This window comes from Zootoca vivipara, chromosome 5 (assembly GCF_963506605.1).
Source record: "Zootoca vivipara chromosome 5, rZooViv1.1, whole genome shotgun sequence".
In the NCBI taxonomy this organism is placed as follows: Eukaryota; Metazoa; Chordata; class Lepidosauria; order Squamata; family Lacertidae; genus Zootoca; species Zootoca vivipara.
Genome location: NC_083280.1, coordinates 52,017,742 through 52,024,138, shown reverse-complemented (window position 1 = coordinate 52,024,138; position 6,397 = coordinate 52,017,742).

Genomic DNA, 6,397 nt, shown 5'->3' with positions numbered 1-6,397 from the left:
TCTAGAAGTAAAGACCAAAATAGGGAAGGTATTTGGAGGGGGGGGGTGCTGTTTCATTCATGTCCTGGTTATGGGTTTCCTATGGTGCCATTGTGTGTAAAGGGTGCAATATTAGATGGGCCTTTGGCCTGCTCCAGCAGGCTCTTATGTTCTGATGTATAGTTGAATTATGATTTTTTTGTTGTGTTTGTTCTCCTACACAGAATACATGTAGCAGATTTAGGGAAGTGCAACTGGTTTGGTCACAGTGGGCACGGAGCCTTGGGGGTCCCGCTGAGGTGTCACAACTATGATTTACAATGGAGTGTGAGAGGCAGAGGGGCATAAAAATTTTGTGTTGCACAGGATGCCACTGAAATTTGAGACCGCAAGATCTGCTACTGCAAGATCCACTACAGCCAATGTAGTGCGCTCCTGGTGCTGTTGGGCCCAATGGCCCAGCAGCCCTGGCCATTGGCTCTGCTGGCTAGAGTGGACTGTAGTTGGAGTCTGACAACCTCTGGGGTGCGCCATGTTGACTGCCCCTGGAATACTGAGTTCTATGGCTCTCTGCCGAAGACCCATGGTGGGGTGTGTGTGTTTAATTTTGCTTGCCATTCTGGCCTTCTTTGAAAGGAAAGGTGGGATAAAGCTCTAAATAATATGGGCAAAGAAAGAAATTGTCCTTTGTGAAATTACTTACTCACAGTGGCTAGGAAACAAATACCTTCATCCTAAAGAAAGGGTATGATTAACACCAAAGGCCCATCCATTGCCCTCTTCAGAATCTCTTCTCCATCAGATAGAAATTAGCAAAGCATGAATATACATCAGCCAACATCTAAAAGGAAGCTGTGATGTTATATCTCTCATAAAGGGGAATGGCACCTTGATTCTACCTTTCTCTTCCTTTTCTTGTGAAGTCTTAAACATTCTCTCTTAAAATGGTTTTAAAATAAAACACCATATAAAAATGCAAACCTGCAAATATACTTTTTTGGGTCAACCCATTATAGATCAGAGTTAGAATCATAGACTTGGAAGGGACCACAAGGGTCATCTAGTTCAACCCCCTGCAATGCAGGAATCTTTTGCTCAACATGGGGCTCAAACCCATGATCCTGAGATTAAGACATAGCTGCCAAGTTCTCCCTTATGCTGAATAGGCTTCCTCGCGAGAAAAGGGAAAACTTGGCAGCTATGTTAAGAGTCTCACACTCTACAAACTGAGCTGTTCCAGTTGCACTTACCCCCATCCCCTAAAGAACAGGACATAGCATGGGGTGGTTTTAGACCCAGATCTTACTTTGGATGCCCAAGTATCACCAGTAGCCTGAAGCACCTTTTACCAGCAGAGACTACTACATCAGCCACAGCCTTTCCTTAACAGAAATAACTTTGATACAATGATGATGGATATTCTAGTAACATCTAAAATTGACTGGTGTAACGTAGTGATGCCTTTGAAGATGGTTTGGAAAGATCAGTTGGTTCAGAATATGGCTGGTTCAGAGTATGCTGGTCTTGTTTCTCATGTACCAGTTCGAGGATACTATATTTGGGATTTAGTGTTTACATAGCAGTTCAAGCCACTAGATGGTGCAGAAGGATTCCTTTCTCTTTAACAAAGAGCCATGCTTGTTGAAATATTTCTGATTTCAGATGTTGCATTTAGCTAAATAGTTGTTATCCCTGTGTTAAGCACTGTCCATATACCAACACTCAAGGTTGTGCTTCTGTTGTGGGCGTACTGTATTTTCTCAGCATTGTTGTTGTTGTTTAGTGGTTTAGTTGTGTCCGACTCTTCATGACCCCATGGACCAAAGCACGCCAGGCACTCCTGTCTTGCACTGCCTCCCGCAGTTTGGTCAAACTCATGTTGGTAGCTTCGAGAACACTGCCCAACCATCTTATCCTCTGTCGTCCCCTTCTCCTTGTGCCCTCAATCTTTCCCAGCATCAGGGTCTTTTCCAGGGAGTCTTCTCTTCTCATGAGGTGGCCAAAGTATTGGAGCCTCAGCTTCATGATCTGTCCTTCCAGTGAGCACCCAGGGCTGATTTCCTTAAGAATTGATAAGTTTGATCTTCTTGCAGTCCATGGGACTCTCAAGAGTCTCCTCCAGCACCATAATTCAAAAGCATCAATTCTTCAGTGATCAGCCTTCTTTATGGTCCAGCTCTCACTTCCATACATCACTACTGGGAAAACCATAGCTTTAACTATACGGACCTTTGTCAGCAAGGTGATGTCTCTGCTTTTTAAGATGCTATCTAGGTTTGCCATTGCTTTTCTCCCAAGAAGCAGGCGTCTTTTAATTTTGTGACTGCTGTCACCATCTGCAGTGATCACGGTACCCAAGAAAGTAAAATCTCTCACTACCCAGGTGGCGCTGTGGTTAAACCACTGAGCCTAGGGCTTGCTGATCAGAAGGTCAGCGGTTCGAATCCCTGTGACGGGGTGAGCTCCTGTTGCTTGGTCCCAGCTCCTGCCAACCTAGCAGTTCGAAAGCACGTCAAAATGCAAGTAGATAAATAGGAACCGCTACAGCGGGAAGGTAAACGGCGTTTCCATGTGCTGCTCTGGTTTGCCAGAAGCGGCTTTGTCATGCTGGCCACATGACCTGGAAGCTATACGCCGGCTCCCTCGGCCAATAATGCGAGATGAGCGCGCAACCCCAGAGTCGGTCACGACTGGACCTAATGGTCAGGGGTCCCTTTACCTTTACCTCCATTTCTCAGCATTAGGTAAGCTATATGTTGTAGTTGTATTTTTAAGTGTGTCCACAGGGTATATGGGTGTTAAAGGATTGTCATTGGCACCTACCGGTATTAGATATCACTTGTGATGTCAAGGGTGACAAGTGAAATAATCCAATAATGAAAAAGTGGACTGCCAAAGTAGACAATGGCCCCCAATACATTCCCAGAAGCTTGAACCACCTGTGAGTTTAACTCATCATCACAATCATCATCATTTTTTAAGGCTGGGTACTCCTCCACTGTACCAGTCTTGCTGGGGAATAGTTAGCTTGTTGGTGGTTGTTTTTTTTAAGTGAATACCAGTAAAGCTACCCCTGCAAACTCTCAGGTGTCCTGACCCTACCAAGAGGGTCTTTTTGGTAGTTCCACCGCCCTCAGAAGTTCAGGGTGGTGGTGGACTGAAAGAGGGCATTCTCTGTGGCAGCTACTAGGTTGTGGAATTTCCTTCCCACAGAAGTGCATCTGGCAGTTTCATTATTCTTTAAAGCCCTAAACGGCCTTGGTCCAGTATACCTGAAGGAGCGTCTCCATCTCCATCGTTCTGCCTGGACACTGAGGTCCAGCTGAGGGTCTTCTGGCAGTTCCCTCGCTGTGAGAAGCCAAGTTACAGGGAACCAGGCAGAGGGCCTTCTCGGTAGTGGCACCTGCCCTGTGGAACGCCCTCCTACCAGATGTCAAAGATAAAAATAACTACCAGACTTTTAGAGGACATCTGAAGGCAGCCCTGTTTAGGGAAGCTTTTAATGTTTAATAAATTATTATATTTTAATATTTCTGTTGGAAGCCGCCCAGTCAACTTTTATTATTATTATTATTATTATTATTATTATTATTATTTAGTTTGCATCATATGCTGAAAACATATCTCTTGACCTTGGACATTTAAGTTAGTTTTAAACTGTTTTTAATACTGAATTTCCAAATTGTTCTGACCTGACCTGAGCCCTGATGGTGAAAGGCACACAATAAATTGAATAGCAATCATAATAATGCCATTGTTGTTGTGGTGGTTTTGCTTTTAATTAGTGCTCTGAAAGATGTGCACTTTCTTTTCATGCACAATAATGAGCATATAACATCAAATGTATGGCTATTCTGCCCCCACGCTTCCATTCTTTGAAATGTGATATTGTGCATTTTTAAAATGAGGACTTGCTGTTAAAAGACTGTAACGGAATAAAGGAACACAATCATTGATGGCTTGGCTGATCCCTCACAAGAATCAGCCAAAATATGAAATACTAGTCTATGATACAGCAGATGCATTTTGTTCATTGTCTAAGCCAGTCTTCCTGAACGTGGGGCTCTCCCAGTATTTTGGACTACAACTCCCATAAGCTATGCTGAGTTGTAGCTGGGTGGAAGGCTGGTCTGAACTGATACTGAACTGAAACAGTATTATCTCAAGATGGATGCACACACTCTGACTTGTCTTTGAATCCTATGTTTATGGAAGGCAATCAAAGCAGCAACATAACATGATATCTAGGTGGAATATGTGTACACCTAATTTGCTTCAGCCACATTTTCCCTCTTTGAAGCTGAAGAATTACACAAAATGAACACAGGGATGACAGGTGTGCATGCTTAGGACCTGTGTCACATGTTAGGGCACACAAGTGGGAGGTCAAGTCCCAATGCCTTACCAGTTAGGATTCATGGTTATGGGTGTCTCTATACTTGAGGTGTTGCACCTCCAACTCAGTTTAAGTCAAGGGATATTATTTAGATGTTGACACAGAACAGATCTGGAAGCGTATGAGGACAATCATAACTTTTTTTGCTAGCCAAAGTAAACTTTTCCGACATTTTCTTCATTTGCAAAGATTTGTTTAGATGATTGATGTTCTTAATCTTTTTTTGAAATCAAATCTACCGAGTTTCATTTATAAGCATTTTTCTTTGCTCAGAATATCCGGTGTATTGCTAATAATCCCATGTATCCTTAGCAATTTGGAAATGTTCTGTTCCCTAGCATTCTAATTAAAAATGACATAAGATCCATCTTTTCTTTCCTCATTATTTCAAGAATTACTCATCTTTGATTTAAGAATCACATAGACGTTCATACACACACTTTGTGCAAGAATAGTTTAAATGAGCCCCAGACTGTTCTATGCATAAGACAATGGTGATTAATTTGAACATTTTCACATACAATATGTCACCATAAACTAAACTCACCCTGCATGAATGTTTCTTTTAACCATAACTGTATTTTATTCCAGTGCTGCTGAGTGATTTGTTCAGACCTTACTGATTTATATTGATCACAATTTTATTTGAGAAGGCTTTATTCCACTTTGTCATTACACTGATTTTAAACATTCTATTCATTTTTATTGGTATAATGCCACTTGTTCTTTTAAACTGAAACACATGTAAAATGAACACACCAGAACTGTAGGAGTTGTGAAAACCACATTCAGTTGGTTACTAGTGTTTACTAGTAGAAAGTGGATAGTCTACTGCAAAGTCACTACAGTGGTACCTCTGGATACGAACGAGATCCTTTCCGGAGCCCCGGACCCTTCCAGAGCAGTACTTACCCTGAAGCGCCAAATCTGCGCATGCTCCCCGCACAATTCGGCGCTTCTGCACACGCACGTGACGTCATTCAGCGTGTCTGCGCATGCCTGAATCGCCGAACCCAGAAGTAACCTGTTCTGTTACTTCTGGGTTCGACGCGTACGTATCCTGTGTTGTACACAACCTGAAGCATACGTAACTAGAGGTATGACTGTATTGTTGAGAAAATGAACAATGAAATTCCCTAGCACACTTATTGCAGGCCCAGGCACAGTAAGTCCATGGTGAGGTCTGCAGGTGGCAAGTAAATACTGGGAGACATGGGTTGGATTCAAATCGGAAACAACTCTATTGATTACAGACAAAAAGGTTCGGCTTAGGCATTGGGCATGTATCCAATGATCAACCAGCCCACCTCCTGGTTGATGAACATAGATAGAGTGGTACCTCAGGTTACAAACGCTTCAGGTTACAAACTCCGCTAACCCAGAAATAGTACCTCAGGTTAAGAACTTTGCTTCAGGATGAGAACAGAAATTGTGCTCTGGTGGCACGGCAGCAGCAGGAGGCCCCATTAGCTAAGGTGGTGCTTCAGGTTAAGAACAGTTTCAGGTTAAGAACGGACCTCCGGAATGAATTAAGTTCTTAACCAAGGGTACCCCTGTATAGGGGTTCCCCTGCAGTGTGAACTGTATCCGGTGAACCCAATTGGTAAATTGGGGGGGGGGCTATGGCCTACCATCCCCTGAGTTTGGTGCCTGAACATGAAACACTGCCCTCCAAGATCCCATGTCCCTAAGGTTGTGATGGTTGCTATGAGGAAGGCAAAACCTGCAGACCCAGCCTGAACATTTTGCAGGGGAAATCATTCTCTGGCCCTGAAAACAGCGATTGATCAATATCCATGGCAAGGTCAGAAAATCAGGCTGTCACCCTTATGACAGCCATGAAACCATAGCAAATTAGGGAAGGTGGAACAGAAAGCCACGTGGGAACTGCAGTGCCAAATACAGCACAGCCCACATTCTGTTCCCTTTGTGCTGATCTGGATGGGTGAAATCTACCCCCAGGTCTGCTCCAGTGGCCCCGCCTACTAGGAACCCAGCTTGGTGCTGATTGGCCCCCAATGT